The sequence below is a fragment of the Xyrauchen texanus genome, chromosome 13 (genome assembly GCF_025860055.1).
Source record: "Xyrauchen texanus isolate HMW12.3.18 chromosome 13, RBS_HiC_50CHRs, whole genome shotgun sequence".
Lineage (NCBI taxonomy): Eukaryota > Metazoa > Chordata > Actinopteri > Cypriniformes > Catostomidae > Xyrauchen > Xyrauchen texanus.
Window position 1 is genome coordinate 39,375,492 of NC_068288.1, and position 23,911 is coordinate 39,399,402.

Genomic DNA, 23,911 nt, shown 5'->3' on the forward strand with positions numbered 1-23,911 from the left:
TGTCAACCCAAACCACTATATACTGGAAACTTAGCATGTGACTGGAACAGCTTCACTATTTTGAACAGACTTTGAAATCAGTTTACTGTCATGCCACTACATTTAAATAGTTACTCACAAACACTGCTGCCAAAGCCCAGGATGATGGCATGGTCTTAATTTAGACACTCGCACAAATAGATGGTCTGATTCTGTGGAGAAAAGCATACAGAGATAAACCCTGAACTTTGCCCTTGGTCATTTGTCTCCAAAGAGATTGGAGAGAGGGAGAGTGTGAGGCGAAGAGAGCAGTCTCTCAAGGCCCTTGTTGACAGAATAAAAAAAGGCAGTGAAGAAAGTCTCTATAATAATGCCAGTACTACCTTATTTAGTGACCTCCAACCACTCTAGAAGAAAAGACTTTGATGAAGGTTTTAAGTTCAGATAAGCCCAGATTCAAAGAAAAACCAAAGATGAAGGTTTCGAGAAATTGCCTCAAGGTGAACATCAAGGGGAGAATTCACTAAACACCTGTGCCACTTTTGCACACAGATTTACACGAAAATGTGACACGATTTTTGTTGTTTGTCAAGCAAATGTAAGCAAATGTGACATGAAATACGCAATAGCTGAAGCAATCACATCATGTTGTGGTGCTTCTATGACAATTTCTATGACACTTCTATGACAAGTCGATGCATGCGTGTCCTCTTATTCTTGTTTGATACACAAAATATGAACAAATCAGTTTGGAGAAGACAGAAAAATATACAGCAAAAAACCTCTCTTGTTACCCTCTGTCCCTGTTATAGGTGCCTTAGAAACAACATTTTGCCTAAAAGAAAGAAAGAAAGAAACCAAACAAAAATTGAAAAATAAAATTCTGTAAAATTCTGTTCTAACAATCTAAACACACAGTACACTAATAGATGTACATTAGAAAATATCAAAATATTGTCTGTAATATAGGAAAACGGTTGCTAAAATAGGAGTGGTCAGTTACACTTTTAAGGAAAGGCTTGAAGAAGGGTCAATTGGGTCGGTACACTGTACTATCGATAATGTAGAAAGACTAAATTAGTCAATTGTTATTCTTAAGCATTGGACTTGGTACCAAAGTACCTCTACATTTGACATCCCTACCAACCTCTGCCAATACTTTCCTGCACAGCTCCATTTGGCCAAGTGCCCCACCACTATAGCAGACCATTAAGTGGTGTGCAGAAAGACAACTACCCTGACGTATGGCTATACACACACAATAGAGAATAGTCACAAAGAAACACCTCTGCACGGAGGTTATCCATCAACATCTGCTCACTGAGAAAATGAAAAGCTTTCATATGGCGGCCCATTGCTGCTGCTATATTTGCCATTGAGTGCGCTTGACAGTGTAAACAGATTTGTTGGACAGCTCGGCAAGCACCCCTCAACTAATGGGGTTGAAGACGAATGAGCACACCATGCAGATATTGAACAAGAGTGTTAATCTTGATTCAGCTGTCATTCCCCCAATGAGGTGTTAAATCAATACAGATATGGCTCCCCAGTCCTTAGCTTTACTTCTCAGGTTCTCACTCAAGATGAAAGCTAAGACTTTAATGAGGAGCATGTAAACCATTTGCCAAGACTCTCTAAGCAAAGACAAATTCTTTTGGCGCCGTAGTCTATCAGCTCAATCATGGGGAGTTGTCAGGAAAAAATCGGATCTACCAACTACACAAATAATGTAAGCTGTCGTCTTTCCTCCGCAGTGTGTTCTGCTAGCGAACCCAGACAATCCAGAGAGCACACAATACCAATCGGCTCAGAGAAATGGCAGCACTGATAAAGGTTGACTTGTTCAGAAAATGAGTGCTGACAAGCAAAAACTAAACTAACAAATGAACAAACACACTGAACAAGAGCAATGCATGCAATAAACTTGTATTGTCAGGAATTATGTACATCTGGGTTGCCTGGTGCTTTTCAATTGAGAAGAAGACTATGTCTGTTATCAGTGGCCAAAAGTGTACTCGTCTATCAGACTACAGCATTGCAAAAAAATAAAAGTTTTTACATAAAAAATATCTAATATTTTGTAACGGGGTTCAGGATGGGCAACGAGGAGGAGGGAATCGGCAGAACAGTCAACATAACTTTAATGACATAAATCAACTTAAACAAACATAAACACACTGACACACACATTTTCAGGCATTTAATATGGGTGTTTTCTGAAACAGACAGCCAAAATATCAAAACAGCATCACGATACCAGTTTAAAAATTGTATACTCACAGTGAAAACATGCTGATCAGGCGCGATTATACGATGCAGACAGCCAAGTCTGTTTACATTAGTGCTTCACACACACACACACACACACACACAATATCTGAGATGATAAAGAGTGCACAGGCAAACCAGACTGCTGATATTATTTGTTCATTTGATTTTTACAGCAATTAAAACTAAATAAATAAAACAAAAAAGTACAGCAGACATAACCAATTTGTTCACATGTTTGCTATATTATATACAGTATTTGTTTATTACAAGAAATCTAAAAATTAAATAAAAACAAAAATACTTGTTTAGACTCAACACTTTTCATTAAAATTTATAATAATGTAGATTATTTAAAGATTATTCATTTCAGTTTGATGAAATTTTAAATGCTTAAATCTTAAAAATATATTAAAATATTTAGCATAAATATATTTTGTGTGTGTGATTTATGCCTAAAACAAGATAAATAAAATCAAAATTGCCAATAAGATAAGAAAAGAATATACTGATATAAATATACATGTCAAATGTCATATACAGTAATCTTACACAATTGTGCTTCTCATGTAACTTTTATACTTTTTAGTCAAGGATTGCAAAGTAAGAACTGTTAATGATTTGATTGATTTATGCATGTATTTACTTGCAGGGAAATTGTATTGATTTGGAATTGTGTACATACAGTACATCCAACAGAGCCCAGATCTCAACATGAACTCTGGGATTACATAAAGAGACAGAAGCAATTTAGAGAGCCTAAATACATTGAAGAAATTTGGAAAGTTGTCCAAGATGCTTGGAACAACATACTGACAACAGCCTTGAAAATATATGCACAAGTGTACCTAGGATTCCTTTATTGTGTTTACTTCACATTGTTAATTGTGTAATAAACATAAAAACAAGTTAACTGATAAATAAAAAATGTCTATGACATTATTTTTGTTTTAAAACATCCTCTCTTTACTGTACTTTTCACAAGCGCCTAAACTTTTGCCCAGTGCTGTTTATATATTGTAAAGCAGTTCAATGGAAAGGAGGAGGCAAGAACCGACTTGACAACATAAATAATAGTTTAATGAAGAAATAAATGAAAAACACATGAACTAAACACACACTGCCTGTCATTCTCTCTCTCCTTTATCCCTTGCGCGCCCCCATCAGAGTGATTGGGGACTGGGCGTGCCCAGAGCCCGGACCCGCCCTCTTCCACTCTACATATATCAACTCAATTTCTGCTGAGAAACCACCTATAGTCTTTTGCCACCTATGGCCTTGGCATTTCTGAGGTTTTCACTGACTCCTCTGCCTACGATTAACATAACCTGAGATGTTTTTACATAATATATATTTGTTTCTGTTTCCTGCTTTGTATTTTCTATTTATTTATTTTACCGAAGGCTATATATTAATTGAAACAGAGAATTAAAAAGGGCTCGTGAGCAGAGCAATTTAAAGGATTGTTATTTCAAATGAAATTTCAATGAATCACTCAGAGCTATGTCTCATCTTGACTCCTGTAAACCCTGTAATCTGGTAAACACCGTGATCAGCAAATCCCTTATTTTATCACACTAAAATCATGTTGACATTTACAATGTTTACATCTTGTGGCTATACTTTTGAAACTGTTTAAATGTACTTTAATGTTTAAAGGCTGGTCTCATTCACATTAATTATGTGCTTTATATATATTGGTAGAGCGGGTTAGCCACTAATCGCAGGATTGGTGATTCAAATCCCAGCCCATGACTCCACATGCTGAAGTGTTCTTGGGCAAGACACTGAACCCCAAGTTGCTCCCAAAGGCAGGCTAGCACCTTGCATGGTAGCTCTGCTGTCATTGGTGTGTGAATGTGAGTGTGAATGGGTGAATGAGATGCAGTGTAAAGACTAGTGCTTTGAATACTGCTAAGGTTAAAAAGGCGCTATATAAGTGCAGACCATTTACAAGTCAAATACTTTTTGAGGTCACAAATGTTCTCGATTAAGCTTAACATTTATTGAGCCTGTAACAGCCCTTTAAATACACTGTAATTTGCTTACATTAATGTAATACAATATTAAAGTAAGACTTATTTTCTTTATTTTTAATTCTATTTTACAGTGACCAGGAGGGGACATGTTTGATTCACTTAGTTTTGTCATAGCATATGGTTACAGTGACTGATGTTGTACCCTCAATGTGAGATCTGGAGGCCACAACTTCACACAACTTAAGTATGTCGTTACCTCAACATAAGATCTTGAGGACATGACATAAGGATGTCGTTACCTCGACAAAATTATATCGTGGCCACGACTTATCATCACGTTCACACGAGTTAATATGACGTTCCCATGAATTAATATCTCATGCCCACTGCATATGATCACGTTCCCATGAGTTAATATGTCGTGGCCACGACAAAACCAAGTGAACTGAACATGTCCCCTCCTGGTCACCATACTATCTGTATTTCTAAATGTTGTTAACATCTTGCACTGATAATAACTCACTTTGGTCTTGTAATGGTGGATGATTCACAGATTCTGATGTAGATCTGAAGTCTGATATTTCAGTTCTAGCAGAAATTACAAATTATTATAGACATAATGATAATGATGAGAACACTACTTAATGCGACTTGTGGAACTTGATTTTACCCATTGGGAATTAATTGGATTGGTGAAAATCTCTATTACTGACAGGTGTTTGGAGGGAAGGGGCTGAAAAATAAACCTTGGTGATATCAAAGTCGATTCAGAGGCAGAGCAAGTATTACAGTTTGATGATAAACTTTGTTTTATATGGTAACATTTTAATCAAAGAATAATTTGCAATGTCAACAGAAACATGTACTAAATGTGGCCAACTTCAAGTACAAAAAGACACAAGTTAAACTGACATCAGTGATGGGGTAATATTCTATCACGCTGAAAGGAAATAAGTTGCCACAATCTGTTCAATCTTATTCCACTGACATGCATATCAAGAAAACGGTTTAAAATAGGCACTCTAGATGTATTGATTTATGATTGAATGTAGATATCTCCAGGATGATTGAAATTATTTGATATGAGGTGTAGATAGAACCAAAAGCCCATAGCCTTAGTGATATTATTTGTGTTGCTGTGTATTTTTAAAAGAAAAAAAGGACAGAGTAATAGGATGGAGGAAGGGCCGCTGTGCTTTGAGGGAATTGACCACCTTGACAAGTGAGGGGGAATGGAAGTCGAAGTTAATCTTCGAGCAGCCTCGCCGCCATGACAAGAATACTGGAGAAATCCCTGAAGGGAAGGGCACTCCAATGAGTTTCCCCAAGTTTGGTGCCAGCTCCTACTAAACAGATGTGGAGAGCAGCCTACAAAACCCCACATATTAATTTGACTGTGTAGTGTTACTCCCAAGGAGAATATTAGCACTTTAAAGCCTATTAGAGCAAGTAGCTTTAGTCAGCGCTCATTGCATTCTGAGACTCCAGTGGGGATGTGCAAAATTAGATTTTTTCAGAATCAACTGTGAATTTCCATTCTGGACCAAGCTGGTTTTTGCTGGTTTTATGTTGGTCTAGCTGGTGGACCAGCATAGTCCTGTTGTAAACCTCCAACAAATGGCTGGTCAACCAGCACATTCTTTCTGATGATGCTAGTTATCCAAGCTTGCTGGTTAGGCAAAACATAGAAGCATTTGGAACACAACATAAACTGGTTTTCAAAAAAAGGTAGCCATTTATTTTTAGGCAGATTTTTTGGGTCATGTCCACCACACAGTTCACACACCACACTTTTCTTAAGAGGCATTCCCACAAGGCACGTTCTTGTGTTCAAAAACAGGTGGATGGACAGCAAGAGAATGGGACAGAACATAGGCATTTCAAGGTGCGTTTACAAACACCGGATTTGTTTTTCAGTGATGGATTAATTGACAGCTGCTGTCAGACTCTATGTTATTATTATTCCTCACACGGTCGCAAGACGACATGTACATGAATCTGGCGTGGTGAGCTGGAACCTGCTTACGTCAGCTGTCACCGCTTACGTCACGAAGTACCGCAACAGCCAATAGGAAAATTCAACTGCAGTAGCCACCGTTCAACCTGAAGAGGGCAGCACTCAGACGTTTTTACACCATATATTGTAGAATTAAAACACTTTATACACAAATGTCAAAAAAATTACTTGAATCAATGACCAGTACTAATAAAGCCCCATGCTTACAGATCATTAACTAAAAAAAGTTGATTTAGGGTTTAGTTACCCTTTAAATCTAATAAACTAGTCAAAATCTAATAATAAAGTAATAAAGTAAAATAAAGTAATCTAATAATATAAAATCTTAAATACATAATTAGAAACAAATCTAGATAAACTAGTCACTAGGCAGTGATCTAAAAATTTTGAAAAATCAAGTGTAGATAAATAAGTCTTTATAGATAATGTGATCTCAAAATATTGAAGCTAAAAATTTTACTAAAACAATTCTAGGTAAACAAGTCACTAGATAGTGATCTGAAATATTTAAACTAAATCGAAAAATAAAAAAAAAACGAAAAAAGACAATCTAGATCAGGGATGGGCAACTTTGAAGGGGGCGTGGGCCAACATTTTTTCTCCATTCTACCAAGGGGCTGGATTACAAATCCACACTCTAACAATGTTCCCCCTTTTCTCAATGTCCTCATAATTGTGGGTAATCTATGCACAAGTAATGCAATGTTCTTTAACGATTGTGTTACCTATATTAACATTTTTATTTAACAATATTTATATACACTAATATAATTATTTTGTAACTTGTGTTTTTACTAAAACATGCCATTCGCACGACAAGCTATACACTTTAGACTTACATTTTCAAGAAAATTTCATTTGCATTGTCTGCATTTGCAACACACAAACACAAAAACGAACAGACAACATTTTCAACCTCATGAATCAGCTTGTAGGTTTTAATTAAAATCTAAATATTATTATCAATAACAATACCTGGATACAAGAACATAACATTTCAGTGCATTAATACAAAACAACAATGAATACAAATCAGCACCACAACACACACGCACTGACTGAACATTCCCGTAAGTCAGAGAACATTCTTTCTATTCACACGACTTTTCATCAATCAGTCAGGCATCTCAATCGTGCATTTCTTTAAAGTTTCTTCCTCTTATAACAACTTTAAAATTTTGCAGAAGAAAAAATTTCTTTGGTGATTCACGCACTGTCACGGATTTTGTAAAAACGTTTGATGCTTTTTATCCATGTAGGCCTATTTTATTTACCCTTTACATCTGTGAGGAGAGCAGCTCTGGTGTATATATCTCTCATACTGTATGCCTCTTTGATCGCTTGATCAGTGGTGTGTTTGTGAATCAAATTGAAATTACAGATTTCATATCAGGCAAACAAAAAACATGGGTTCCACCTGCGTCAATTAAAAATAGCACGCACTGTCTAGAGGCGGAGCCAGGAGTTTTTCAAAGGGGAGGCCAGGCAGGGGCAAGCGATCAGTCTGTGGTGGCACAGAAATGTTCGGGCAGCACTTTTATATCATGGGACTGTGGGGAGGAGGGGGTGTTGAGTGGATACAATGACACCCGGGATGGAGAGGTTGGGCGACCTTGGTGTGCGCACATGTTAAGTTGATGATTTCATTACTTTACAGAGATGATTTCACCTCTAAAGAACTAAATTATGCCAAAAAATTACCACAAAAAAAACCTAAAATGGCAATTGCGAGTGGGGTGGCCAATGGGGTGGACAGGCTTCGGTCCATGGTTGCCACGGCTACCCCTGCCCACCCCCTAGTTTCAACACTGAATATGTCGCTGACAAGCTGAGGCAAAATTTACCTTATAAATGATGAGCAAGTATAAGATGTTGCATGCTAGAATCCTAGAGTGATCAGCAGGTCTGTTAAGAACTTCTGGTCAGTAGTTGTAATAACATCATAACCTGAATGCAATCTTTACATACTCCCTTTTTCAAATAAATAAAATCAATCCTCAGTCTTGCCTGACAGGCCGTATTCAACAATACAGAGGGCCATATACAGGTCCTTCTCAAAAAATTAGCATATTGTGATAAAGGTCATTATTTTCCATAATGTAATGATAAAAATTAAACTTTCATATATTTTAGATTCATTGCACACCAACTGAAATATTTCAGGTCTTTTATTGTTTTAATACTGATGAAAAATTAGCATATTTCATCCGACCAATAAAAGAAGTGTTTTTAATACAAAAAAAAAATAAAAAATCAACCTTCAAATTATGTTCAGTTATGCACTCAATACTTGGTCGGGAATCCTTTTGCAGAAATGACTGCTTCAATGCGGCGTGGCATGGAGGCAATCAGCCTGTGGCACTGCTGAGGTGTTATGGAGGCCCAGGATGCTTCGATAGCGGCCTTAAGCTCATCCAGAGTGTTGGGTCTTATGTCTCTCAACTTTCTCTTCACAATATCCCACAGATTCTCTATGGGGTTCAGGTTAGGAGAGTTGGCAGGCCAATTGAGCACAGAAATACCATGGTCAGTAAACCATTTACCAGTGGTTTTGGCACTGTGAGCAGGTGCCAGGTCGTGCTGAAAAATGAAATCTTCATCTCCATAAAGCTTTTCAGCAGATGGAAGCATGAAGTGCTCCAAAATCTCCTGATAGCTAACTGCATTGACCCTGCCCTTGATAAAACACAGTGGACCAACACCAGCAGCTGACATGGCACCCCAGACCATCACTGACTGTGGGTACTTGACACTGGACTTCAGGCATTTTGGCATTTCCTTCTCCCCAGTCTTCCTCCAGGCTCTGGCACCTTGATTTCGAATGACATGCAAAATTTGCTTTCATCCGAAAAAAGTACTTTGGACCACTGAGCAACAGTCCAGTGCTGCTTCTCTGTAGCCACTGGTTCAAAAGTGGCTTGACCTGGTGAATGTGGCACCTGTAGCCCATTTCCTGCACACGCCTGTGCACGGTGGCTCTGGATGTTTCTACTCCAGACTCAGTCCACTGCTTCCGCGAGGTCCCCAAGGTCTGGAATCGGGTCCTTCTCCACAATCTTCCTCAGGGTCCGGTCACCTCTTCTCGTTGTGCAGCGTTTTTTGCCACACTTTTTCCTTCCCACAGACTTCCCACTGAGGTGCCTTGATACAGCACTCTGGGAACAGCCTATTTGTTCAGAAATTTCTTTCTGTGTCTTACCCTCTTGCTTGAGGGTGTCAATGATGGCCTTCTGGACAGCAGTCAGGTCGGCAGTCTTACCCATGATTGCGGTTTTGAGTAATGAAACAGGCTGGGAGTTTTTAAAAGCCTCAGGAATCTTTTGCAGGTGTTTAGAGTTAATTAGTTGATTCAGATGATTAGGTTAATAGCTCGTTTAGAGACCCTTTTCATGATATGCTAATTTTTTGAGATAGGAATTTTGGGTTTTCATGAGCTGTATGCCAAAATCATCAGTATTAAAACAATAAAAGACCTGAAATATTTCAGTTGGTGTGCAATGAATCTAAAATATATGAAAGTTTAATTTTTATCATTACATTATGGAAAATAATGAACTTTATCACAATATGCTAATTTTTTGAGAAGGACCTGTACAGCCCACGGGCTGCCAGTTGCCTATCCCTGATCTAGATAATCTAGTCATTACATAAAGTGATCTAAAATATTAAACCTAAAACCAAAAATAATTGAAAAAAAATCTAGATAAAGTAGTCACTATTCAACTAGTTGGTTTGGTGGACAGCTATTTATATAGGGCTTTTCACAATATCTATAAAGTTCCATGACATCTTAAAAAAAGTGGTAAGGACAAAATTCAAAAGTAATAAGTAAATGAGGAACAATTCATGGCTGGGGATGACAAATTTGCACCGATATATACAAAGCAGATGTACATGCAGAAACACATGTTAATTTGAACAGATGTTATTTAGCCACACAGTATAAATATAATATTTACAAATTATTTAATTGAATTTAATTATAATGACTAGTTGACTATTCCATCTGTGCCAATATCTAAACCAGCAACAATAATTATCAGCACATTATATATAGCAGGTAAACAAATCGTGCACAAAAAAAAGGAAAAAGCCTTGTGCACACAAGATTCAAAAGAGGTAGCTGACTGCCATTACGCACAATCACACTCTAAGATGTGCTCCCTACCGAACAAAATGGCCACATCCTGCATTCATTCAACATGACAGGGACTACGGGCAGATCAGTCTGTTTTGTTTTAAGAAGACATGATTCAGTCCTTGAATTAGCTAAATCACCTCAAGCAGATTTAGTCTAATTCACTTTTACAGAGATGCACTGGAGACTGTGTGCAACCATCAACAAAAGCACTGCAACCAGCTTCAATATCAGAGCAACTGTGTATGCAGCCTACGATTCCACCTAATGCATTTCATACCTCATTAATTCTACAAGCACACTGTTATTCTGGGCTTTTCCTTCATGCATCAAAATGTTGACTACCAAAGCATCAGCGAACAGTCCAGAGGAAAAGCTTAACTCTCCAAGGTGGCTCTGTTGTTAAAAGGAGTTCTTAAAGGAGTTACATTTTCTCCCAAACAGATGAGGTTTTTAAGACCTCGACCTACCTATACTAAAACATAAGGCAAAAACTAAACAATAGTTTCATAAAAGCAAATCTGGGATAAAAAAAAAAAAAAAAAAAATCACATGATTTTTTTACAATTATTATTTTAAAGGTTAGTTATTTCAAATGAAATTTCAATGAATCACTCAGAGCTATGTCTCATCTTGACTCCAGTAAACCCTGTAATATTCAATGACATTCTCGGCTCACTTGTCTATTCGCATGCTCTTCAGGATTCGTATCCCGGTGTTTCGCATCAAAATGCAACACTCTATCAGTTGAGCTACTGCACAAATGGATCAAGCAAGTAACTGTAGTTGATTATGTAATGCAAAAATGTAAATGTAGTAAAAGTGTTTAGATGTCATAGAAAACATTTTGTGAAGAGCAGGATGAAAAGTAAATGATAACCTGCCGTTTTACTTGTGATTTGTGAGAAAGTGAATAAAGTAGTTATAGTAGTTATAGCGCCTCTAGTGTTCATTTCACCAGGAAACTGCTGTGATACATAAATGTGTAATTTGAGGCCTAAAATGGCTTATAGTTGGCTCTGCAATTGGGCTGTCATAATGGAAAGTATTTTAACTTTGAAAAAAAGATACACTTTTAATCATCCAGATAGTCCAACGAATTATATCATAATATATTATATGAGATATCATTAGTGACATTTTATCAAATGTTTATTGAACATATATGGCACCAGTAGCTTCTTCCATGGACAGGTTTTTTTGTTTTTACATTTTTATTGATTCTTATGTGAAATATGGTATAAACAGAACATATACACACAGAATCAACTTAACTCCCATTATATCCCCCATGTATATATATATATATATATATATATATATATATATAAAGATTTATTGAAATCTTTCTCCCATAATCTCTTGGTAGAGGTTAAAGCTCCGTCTCCCTGACACTGAATTAGCAGGGAGTAATACACTGATGCCTCATGACCTTTTCTAAAATCAGTAATCATCACTCCCTGAGTATCTGCCGCTTTAGGGGAGTGTATGCTACTACCAAAAATAATACAGAGTAGGTGGTGCAGTTTTACATATCTATAAAACTGAGACCTGGGGATTCCAAACTGTTGAACCAAATTTTCAAAGACTGTAGTAGATAATTTAATTTTGGGATACAATACATTTTTATAATATTGACATTCCCTGCCATAGATAGATGTAGTGAAGCCCACCTATCCACATCACATGAGAACCTTTTCATTAATGTGTCAAAAGGAACTCTAACTAAATCTCTCAAATTTGCTGGAAAAAAAATGCCTAAATACCTAATTCCTTGCTTGGGCCATTGAAAGGTGCCAGGTTGGAAAGCCGTGGCAGGGCAATATGCTGTCAGAGCAAGAGTGTCAGTTTTAGACCAATTTACCCTATATACTGAAAATTTGGAGAAAGAATTATTAATTCTATGAATGCTAGGCATAGCCTATATTAATAATAATATATAATATGCATAGAGTAGATGTTTATGTACCACACCTGCTACAATGCTAGGAAAATCATCCTGTTTTCTTATTGCGGCTTTTCATGGTTCCAGGGCAACACAGAATAATAAAGGGGAGAGAGGACAGCCATGCTGGGTTCCCCAGAGAAAAACACTAAATTAATTTGCACTGCCGCTACCGGTTGTTTGTAAAGTAAGATTATACGTGGTCTTTGTAAAGACCATGTATAATCACCACTTGATCAATATGTATAATCAATGTAATTACTCTGCTTAAACGATTAGCCAGAAATTTAGACAATATTTTTACATCTAACTGGATAAGGGAAATTGGATGATAATTTTTATATTAATTTTGGTCTTGTGGAGCAGGATGTTGTCATGTGTCTGTCAGTGGGGGAAATTAAGTGGTAAGAACCATCACCTGGTGATTATTGATGCTAAACTGTGTCTCATTTCAGTGATGGCAGAGATAGGCTTTAAAAAGGCCAGTGGAACACAGAGAGACTTAGAGAGTCCGAGACACACACACCCTGAATTTGGATGCTGAAAAGTTTTAACTATTTGATTTGAATTGTACTGCCTGTTAGCATTGAAGCTGTGTGCAAAGAAAAAGAGACTTTCTGGAAAGCATATTTTGAGTTAAAATTTTGAGAATAAAATCTGATTTATGTGGACTGCAACCCCATTCTTTTTAAGAATGAGAATGATCAGGGCTTGCACCATGGTTGGCAGTAGTTCACCTTTCTTTATTGACTCGGTGTAAATTTCTAACATAAGTGGAACCATTTCTGTGACATAAGATTTACAAACTTCTGCCACAAAACCATCTGACCACGGTGCCTTTCCTGTAGGCAAGGCTTTAACTACCTCAACAAGCTCCTCCAAAGTAATATCTGAGTCAAGAAAGTCTTTTTTATCATTCGTCAATTTAGAAAGTTCTAATGGCTCTAAGAAGTTGCTAATATCCTTATCGGAAGGATTTGGACTTGAAACTATAAATATCTAAATAAAATACTTTAAAGGCTTTATTAATGTCTGTCGGAGAAGTAAATATTGTCTCCAGAAGACTTCACGGAGGTAATGGTGGAAAAAACTATTTTCCCCGAGTCAAAATATGTCTTGCCCCGAATAACCAAAACTCTACCTTCTGTGACAAAACAGTTTTGTACTTATATTTTAGCTGAGTCAACTCTCTAAGACCATTGGATGACATTCGGCACTTCTGCACTGTTTTAGCACTTTTAATACTCTTTTCCAATTCTATGAACTCCTGTGCTTTTTACTTTTTAATGAATGAGGTATATTGTATTATCCGCCCCTAAGAACTGTCTTAAGTGCCTCCCATGCCATGCCCACAGAGGACTCTGAGGACCAATTGATTTCTACATAAGCATTGACCTCTATCTTTAACATTTGTTGAAATGCTGGGTGCTGTAGAAGGGATATATTAAAGCACCATCTATAAGATTTTCTTTTCTCTATATGTGGCAACATCTTTAAACACACCAAAGCATGATCTGAAACGAAAATGTTCCCAATTGAGCAGTCAGTGGCAGATGCAGTTAATGCATTAGATATACAAAAAAAGGAGTCCCTCCCAGATGGGTTCAGAAATCCCCAAATGTCTGTAAGACCAAGATTTTTACACATTCTCACCACAAACATTTCTAATTGTTCCCACATTCATGCAAAAAACCCTCTGACAAGAAACAAGTAGGAATCTTTGAATAGGAAATTATATTAAATATGTCACTCCAATCCCTTGCAGTAGCGCATTAGTTTGTGAGGTGATCACATGCTGGGTAGGTGTACTTGAAAAATGGAGTCTCTCTTAGACAGAGAGCTATTACCATGTTACCCTCTTTCAGATGGAAGGCAATGTCAAATTCAACCTCTAAGCAAGATATACAAATGATGGCATGTTTGCCTCACAAATCAGAAAGGCGCAGTGTGGTATTTTTTTGCTAATAGGTAAAAGCCACATCTGTCATATAGAAAGAGAGACCATTTATTTGCCATAACGTATACTGAAAAGAAAGCAAATTAATGTAAATGGAGAGCTGTCAAGAGCATTTATATTTCAAACTGTCAAAGTTCATATATGATGCATTGCAGTGGTTAAAATGTTCAACACTCTAACCAAATAGTTAAAAGATAATAATAAGGAAATGATAAGATGATGTTAAAAGGTTTGTTTACACTTACATTATTAACTCACCCTCATGTCGTTTCAAACTCATTTGGCTTTCTTTCATCTCTGGATTCATTTTAAAGAATGTAAAACTTTTCATGCAATTCCTGGGAACATATTTAAAGCTTAAAGGCAAAAAAAAGCACATGAGTCATATGGACCACATTTATTATACTTTTATGGGGCTTTAGCATTCTTTTTGAAGCTTCGGACCTCATTCATTGTAATTAAGTGAAAAAGACCAGCCAGGACTGTCTTCAAACTGTCTTTCTTTGTATTCCACAGAAGAAAGTCTATCCCTCTAATTTCAGTCTCTGAAATTCAGCACAAACCTCATTTAGACCTAAAACTGTATGTAAAGGTCCAATGCTTCAGTTAAGAAAACAATGTGGATCAATTGCAATTTTTCTGGTGTATGGAGCTGAACAATTGCCATTTTCTGGGGTAAATTCAATGATTAATTTTAAACATCAACATTGTGTGTGTGTTACATGGATAGTACAACAAAAGCTGTAACACCAATGAGTGATTGATATGCTATGCATCATTTCTTGCACAGTTTTGCACATGTGATTTTACTGAATAGGAATTATTTTTCCAAACTGTAAATATAAAGCAACACAGTTGTATGGATTTCTTTTGGAATGCACTGATCCATTGTTAGCATTGTAAGAATGATCATATATGTCAAGGTGAACTCAGTATTTTTTTGTTATCGTCCAGTTGGTCGTGAACTTTATTTTGACACCTATATGCATGGATTCAGTACAAGCAAAAGCAAATTTTTCTGTTGCATAGATCATTTTAGAAAAGTGGTCAGCCTTATTTACTGTCAGCGATGATTAATTATTTCCATCAGTGAAAGTGTCTAAAAGCAGGAGGGTAACAGAGCTATTGTGATTAGTATTTGGCTGGTCATAGGATCATAATATATTGGCTCCCATGAGGCAACCCGCTCCATGCAGAATACATTTATTTATTTCTCTTATTTTGTCTAATAATTTAAAATATATTTTATTTATCTTTTGTGTAAAACCTTTGAAAGAGGAAAAGATATTAAGCGCAGCTTTAAAGGTCAGGTGTTTCCTTTCTGCACCACTAGCGTCAAAATTAATCACAAAAATAATGATCAAGCAGGTTTTAGAACACTCCCCCATCTGCCATTGGTCGATCAAACAGGTAGTCCAATCCCAAACTCACACCACTGGTTGAATCAATAATGCTGTGTCTGGATGGTTGGAATGCTCAAACTAAAAGAGCTAGTATGTGTTGATACTGTATAACCGCCGATCTGCAGTGTTTATGATTTTCAAGAGAAGACTTATGAATTATTTGAATCTGCATATTAATTTGGGACAGGACAAGGTATTTTAACTGAAGGAATTACACCTTCAAGGTTTATATGTAAAAAATAAATTAAAAAAAAGCTATTTCCTAACTGACATAGTTAAGAACAAACAGCTGAACCATTCTTAACCTCTTCCCAATCCTGTAAAATTAGCCTAAAACGCCTAATCAAGGCATACCCAAAGTAAATTTAAAGCTGTTCTTGAACCGTTTGGAGTACATGCATGGTTTTGGTCACATTTGAAAGGGGACACTCTGAAGTTTTTTCAGAATTACTGTAAGTGCTACTGATTTTGAGTAATAGAAGTTTGAACACAATGAAATAGAGTTTTTTGCATACAGATGCCTGCAGATGACTATAACTTGTAGCTATTAGCTTGAGAACACAATGGGATCACAGCATGAATCCTTACCTAGTCCAGGTTCAAATGTTATAACAATATCATGAAAAATGAATATTTTACACATGTTTTTCTAAGGGTACACCCAGGCGTTTTACAAAAGTGCCTTTTGGATACTCCAAAAGGACACTTTGGAAACCTAGGACAAAAAGGCTGCAACTTTTGAACGCTTCAACGTACAGTCATAATTTTGGGCTCTAATGAAAGATGACACTTAGAGCTATCATATTCCATATCCAGATCCACTATTAGTTTTGCTGACACAGAGTAACTGATGCATAAACACATTAGAGAGCCTTTTCCCTTCTTGAAACTAAATGTTGTGCATATAAAAGAGTCAAAACTAGTGCTATGGTGGACAATTTGTTTATATAAAAAATACACAACAAACTATTTACATAAATTTTTACATAAAGTATTTACAAACCATTATAAAATTGTACATGTTTCTAGCAACATGCCAGTCATTGTAGCAGTCACATTTGTGTACAAAGCACATAGGCACAACACAGGAGAGTACTTCACTGGTGTCTTTGCATGACACTGCCTGCACTTCAGACGACCAGCGGTGCAAGATTTGGTGATGTGCAACGGCCTGTGATGTGCTCTTCGTGGAGCAGGAGATACGGGTCTGGCTGTGGATTGAGACCCCAACTCTGCCATGCTCCTCAGCAAGGGTCTCTCTGAAAGCCCTCCTCTCTTGATGAGGTGCTGTCCTGCTGCTCCACTTTATGTGGCCGCTTGCTGAGTGGGGAGAATAAATAAATGTAATTTACAAAGCTAGACACAACTTTTCCATCTTTTCTGTATTCTATATATATATATATATATATATATATATATATATATATATATATTAGTTTTTCTTTTCGAGTGTGTAAAAATGTATTATTGTATGTATATTTACTGTAAATACTGTATACTTTGCCAATGTACTATGGAACAAAGAGATGGGCCTACACCTACCCCATGAATTCAGCATTGTAACAAATAGATGGCCCTACACCTCCCCCACCTCCCCGCATTGTAACAAATAGACTCTCAAACACAACATATATTCTTATTTTCAACTTATATTTATTGATTTATTTACTATATATATATATATATATATATATATATATATATATATATATATTTACAGTAAATATACAAAACATCTATATAGCATGTCAATAGATCTGAAACAAACAATGAACTAAAAACACGCACAAACGGTTCAAACACTCACTGAGGAAACACACGACAAAGGGTAATTACAAAATGTGTATTCATTATTCAAACTAAAGCTTATTTATGCGGAATATACAGTAATATATGTTATAAACACAAGAAAACACTTACTTGTCCAGAGCCATGTCTCATCTCTCCATCTGCCTCTGAATCATCTGTATTGTTTTCAGAAATTTCATCTCCAAACTCAGAATTTTGACAATGAATGCCTTCTTATATCACATCCTGGGGTGAAAATCCTGTTTTTCAGCGTCCGTTTCACCATATTTAAATCGCCAAATGTGTAAACAGTTCCAAAGCAGCTCTGCATGCATTTACGCTGAGGCGCACAGCAGTGGGTAAACTCGAGGAAACTTTGCGCACACACACAACAGAGCCGTCCTCTAATCGTTCCACTAAAGCCGCATATCACTGTTTTCAGAATTTCATTGGCTATACGATGCGTCAGTCATTTCCACTCTTCAATGTAATTGGTTTGATCAGTAAACAAAGGAAAGTGGGTATGCCCTTACACTCGACACAGATGGTGGTTGGGTATTGAAGGCTGTGGACAGGACATGGAAGCTCCTATTGGGTCAAATGAGGTGTCAATCGAAAGGTCAGAGTGCGTGCTTCCATTTTGATACCGGATATAGGAAATGTTTACATCTGAACTGAAGTTATTACCGGTAATATGTGAAAGATTAGGCACAGCTGCCAGGTGCTTTGAAATTATGCAACAAGAGTCTGTGGATATTTATTGATGTAATACTGTGATTTGGACTAAACATTTTACTTGATTTGATCATTTGGACATTTGACAATGAAACAACACCGTTTTTGTCGGGAAGTTATGGCTCAGTGTACAACTATGAGGCATCATAGGTGAGTTGCCTAAATTTTGTTATTGGTTGTTTATATGTTGGTGGTCTGACAAAGATATAGATTGTACCTGCTGTTGTGATTGTATCTTAAAATGGTTTATATCAATAGAAAATCAAGAAATGTAGCTTTCCAAAGATATGTGGCATGTGTACCAATGTAACACACAGCTGTTTTGTTTATTGCATACTTTTATTTTGTACATTTAAGGGCCCGTCCGCGGGCCTAGATTTCCATGGCGTTAAAGACCTAATTGCTTTTCTCACTTTTTCTTTGAAAACCGTAATTTTTGCTTTCTCTTCCAACACCACATGAAATACAGCCATCAGCAGTGTTTTTTTACTAGTTACAGGGTGACCAGGAGTTCAGTCTCCTGGATAGTGAGAAACGGGAAGAAAAAGAAACAATAACAAAGAGTAAAAGAGAGTAATATGTCAGACATTTGAGAGAAAACAGACTGTGAGACAGCAGGGTAAACAGGCCAATTTAAGAGTGAGTGTTAACAATTGTTATAGTGAATCTTCCCTGGCATTGTAGCTCTCTGAAACACTTTATATTTCACAGCAGCTAAAATTATCAAACATCCAGACAGACAAAACAAGAGTGAGTTTATATCATGGATCGACTGTCCTCTTCAAAGTATCTGGGCAGAAGACAGGAATAGAGGTTTAAAAGGGGGTGTAAAAATATTAAATTTAATTTGAGGACCTGGGTTTAACTGAGCTTGAGATGTGTGTGCTTCTCATCTGTGTCCTTGCATGTAAATATCAGGCACACTGAAGAAGTTCTGCATGTTCTGAAATTTTCTTGACATTTGACTAGTTTGAACAGAATCTTGCTGAGAATATTCGATTTTGTAAACATGTTTTTGGCCAGCTACCTGAGTAACACGTAATCACGGTTTAATTGCACAACTTTCAAGGGAACTTTACTGCACCCTTGAGTATTGAGGGTTGTTAATGCCATAGTAATGCTATAATGGATGTTAAGTGGACAGGACTGCACACTGGTCCTTCATATTTGTGTGTTGGCCTAACACTCCGAAAATCAGAAAGATAGACTGCGCTATGTTCTGAGATAATGATGTATACATAAATTCGGTAAATGCACAACCAAACTAAAAAATGAACAGTCATCCTAGTCGTCCATTATTACTGAAATAAAGGCTGCCATTGTTTAATAAAGAAACTTCAAACCCAAGGCAATTCTATGATCCATTATAGCTATTCTGATGGCCTGCTAGAACATTCTTTTTACAATTTTAACAGTATGTTTGCCTTATTTCTAAGAACTAGTGTAGTTTTGATTTATAGTCATGAAAGTGGGAGACAATTATAGCTAGAACATTATCATTTGTGGTAGACAAGTAATGGATCCAAAATACATTTAAACACTTTTTGCCATTGAAAAATCAGTGATCCAAAACAAGCTTGCATTTAATTTTAACAATAAGACATGGCAAGAGGAAATGGCTGTTAAGTTTATTACAGCTGTGTATTTGACTGAGCTGCTCCATTGTTAGATAAGTTATGCTGGCAAACATAAAAAAACTCCAAACAATAGTTAAAACCAGGTTGTCAGATTTTAACAATACCTATACAAGGAAATGAAATGTGCTGCTTCTACAGTAACTGCCGTTATGTAATGCTGATGTGAAATATTAACAGTGGTGGAAAGAGTTCTGCTATTTTTTTTTTTTACTTAAGTAAAAGTACTTCTACTGAAGAAATAATTCACTAGAGTACATGTAGAAATACTGAGAAATATTATGACTCAATTAAGAGTAAACAAGTAGTTTGCTGAAAAACTACTAAAGAAATTATGTTAAAAGTTACTTTATGAAAATTATATTATATATAGTATATATACACTTCCACTTTTAGAACACGATGACATTTTTGTTCTTGATAGAAAAGTATGGTTCCTTTCATCAAGGATGCATTAAATTGATAAAAAATACTACCAAAATCATTAATTGCAAATTATTATTACAAGGGATGTGCCCAAAGCCAAATACCTTATTCGGAAAGGCATGAATAATGACTTCAAAATGAATAATGGATTTATCCGAATACTATATTAAATATTTGTATGACTGATTATCCAAAAAGGATAAAGTGACATTTTAAATAAACATATCCAAAATTACAACAAATTTATGAATCTGCGCAGCCAATATTTCTAAAGTGCAAACCTAATGAATGAAAATGCTTACGGTGTGATTTCTGATCACTGCAGAGGGAAACAACACAAACCCCAGGGAAGTTTCTCTCCCGACATGTGGGCAGAGATAAAGGGAATCCTCCTCCACAGAAACTGGACACAGAACTGGCAAAGGCGCCAGCCAACGAGAAGGTTACCACAACTCTACAGACAGGCAACCTACAGACACATAAGCACACTCCAACTACACAAGCGAGCACAGTTAACTCTTCAGTAAACAGTACTTCACATTGACTATAACAATCAATGATCCGACATCAGATATGACACACGAGGAGATTTAAATAAGCATGGAACAAACAAGAGACAGGTGCCGCTAGCAGCTGACGGTTGACATGATCAGCGTTCCCATGGAAACAAATAAGGGTGAAACGTAAACACGCTTTGACAAAAAACAGACAGGGAACGATGATGCCACGGCCCTCGTCAGACAAAAACCCAACCTGGCAAGTTAACAGGACCATGAAATCACAAGAGAGGGCTCGGCGGTAACACGCACACGGTGGTCCCAAACAACCGGACCTGTGCGCTTACACAACTGGGTACACAAAACACTGAGAAAGGCCGATACTACCATGGTCCCGTCAGGCACAACCCCATCCTGACATGATGACCGGACCATGACAAAAATGTGCGCATGAAATTTCACATTTTGCTTTACACCTCCTGCCTTACAGAATAATGTTGTTATACATGCACAGACAAATGAAAATTCAGTTTCATGCTGATATTAATATCAGAAATACCAGGAGAAACCACAATTAACATATTCCACTGTTAATGTAGCCTACAAATTCAGCTTCATCTGGTAAAAAAAATATATATATATATATATATATATATATATAATAAGAATTATTATTAGGCTATTATTATGAAAAGACACATTTTATTAATTGAAACTATAAATGTAAGTGTAATACTTAAAAATTGGCATTTCATTTAGATTTGCACAACCGGTTCTATCCGGATCTATCTCTATCTCTATACAGAGACAGATACAGATAATTTTGTCATATGAACTAATACAGATACAAATACAGATAATGGCTTTGCTGCACAACCCTCATTATAATGTTTTTTAACTAATTGTTTTAAGTGGTATTTATTCCAACTTTTCTTAACCTGTGATGGCAAATGTATACTGTGTCACCTATTCCTTACAAAAAGCATTCTAAAGTGCTAATTTGGTATTCAAGAAACTTTTCTTATTGTTAGAACAATTGAAAATGGTTGCACTACCATCTGGAAATCACAATACAGTGGGTTTTCCCCATTTGGTGAGGTATTGAGTTCTTACAAGTTACTTTACACTTGCAATTAAAATTTTGGTTTTAAAAATAGGCAAAAAGAAACACATTTCTCCTGAAATTCTATTGTCTCCTAAAGTCTATTTTTTTAGAGAGATGATGCCCATCCCATGAATTACTGTTTTTAAAAAATAATCTACTGTATAACAAGGATAGAGAGGGAAATGGATGGCCAGATACACAACAAAAATACAAGTACATCACAGCCAAAGGCCTGCATTGCTGCAAGAGGATTCTTGGACAAACAGAACATTTTAAGAATACAACAATTTTTTTACATAGAACTCATAGATCTCTAAATCGTTTCTAAACTACGTAATTTGCATTGTGACTGAAACACATTCCTATTTCAAGTTTATTCTCATTCACATATGTCCAAGTATTTTGGCTGTTAAGTTAACATACTGTACTAAACTAATATAATGCAATATCATAGAGGAGGAAACTGATCCTCTATGATATTGCGGCAATTATTCAGATATGGAATGTGATTATTAAGCAAACTTTTATCAACTCCTACATGCCAAATGAATAAAATAAGGCAAAAATAAACATTTCGCACAGTGTTTATTTAGTGAGAGATTGAGTGAGTGATTCAAATACTAAAAGTGGTTGTTTTGTATATGTACTATTCAATTAAATTCAAAGGGGCTTTATTGGCATGAATGTAAACAATACAATATTGCCAAAGCAGAGGTTGTGTAAAAACAGAACTACAACTTAATCTACAATAAAATTTAGTTTAACAAATGTAACAAATATAAAGTTAGTTCAGAACTGCTGAAGACCACTATTGTATTGTGATACACAGTTGTGTATGCACAACTGATGCACAGTTGTAATAATAAAGTATTAATTAACATTATGGTTATTTAACATATTGACATATTAAGTAAAATGTAGTATTTAGTTACTGTGGCAGGGCGGAGGACGGGGCCGGGTCGTGATCCTACGCACCCGGTCCCGTATTAGGCTAATCAAGCCTCCGAGGTATAAAGGTCGACTGCAGGGTGTCGTGCGGGGGGAGAGAGATCGTTAGCGGACATGTCCGTCATGTGTGTGTTTATGTGGTCTTTTGAGTTTATCATTAAAACTATTATTTATATTGAAAAGCCGGTTCTCGCCTCCTCCCTTCCATTGATCCCTTTACAGTTACATTATGTTTTGTGATTTCTCATACCTTCTTTATATGTGATCCATCACTTGTGCACTTTTGGCCTCTAGCAGGTGAGGCTTTTCAGACAGATAAACAGCAGCACAGGGCAGTGAAGTACAGTACATCACCATGAGTGAGAGTTGTACCAACTAGGACCGTTTATTTTGAAGAGATGGGTGAACGGTTACGGAACTGATGCGGATTAATAGAAGCGGAGAGCCCATCTGTGCACGTGATGGAGCAAGGAACAGCACGGCAGGAAAAAAAGTAAAAAGAAGATTACAATGTATGTCATTGTAACTATATCAGATATTATTAATAAAACACAGGAACTCGTTCCGTGGGCAATTTTCACCCCCCATATTTTTAATTTCTGGGATATTTTTTTCAATTTCCTACACTATTGGCATTGTGTCTTTCTATATTTAAAGCATTTAAAAAGTTTGTTTAAAGGGGTCATATAATGGTACATGCACTTTTTCAAGTTGATTGTACTGAAATGTGTGTTGGCTGTGCCTGTACACAACCATCCTATTATGATAAAAATCCATCCAGTGTTTTTGTTTTAATGTCCTTATATATTTTCCCCTGCCTCAAATCGAGCCGTTCGACCGTGTGACGTCACACGGTTGGACGCCCCTCCCAGGATTGTTGATCGACAGCAGTGTTTCAACACAGACCCGCCCTCGCTCGTGAGCGAGCTGTCAATCATAGTCCGTCATCATTGTTGATACACTGGAGCAGAATGGCACCTAAGCGATTGTGGTTTTCTGTTCTTCGGTGTAATAACGAACACAGCAGTCATTTTGATGTTCCTAAATCTGAACCGCTGAAGACGCAGTGGCTGAGTTTTGTTTACGATGGGA

General features: G+C 36.6%; 1 protein-coding gene across 1 annotated transcript in view; it reads right to left on the reverse strand.

Moving 5' to 3' along the window:
* LOC127653928 (metabotropic glutamate receptor 4-like) overlaps positions 1–23,911 on the reverse strand; it is a 303,514-nt gene that overhangs the window by 178,517 nt on the left and 101,086 nt on the right. The window lies entirely within an intron of this gene.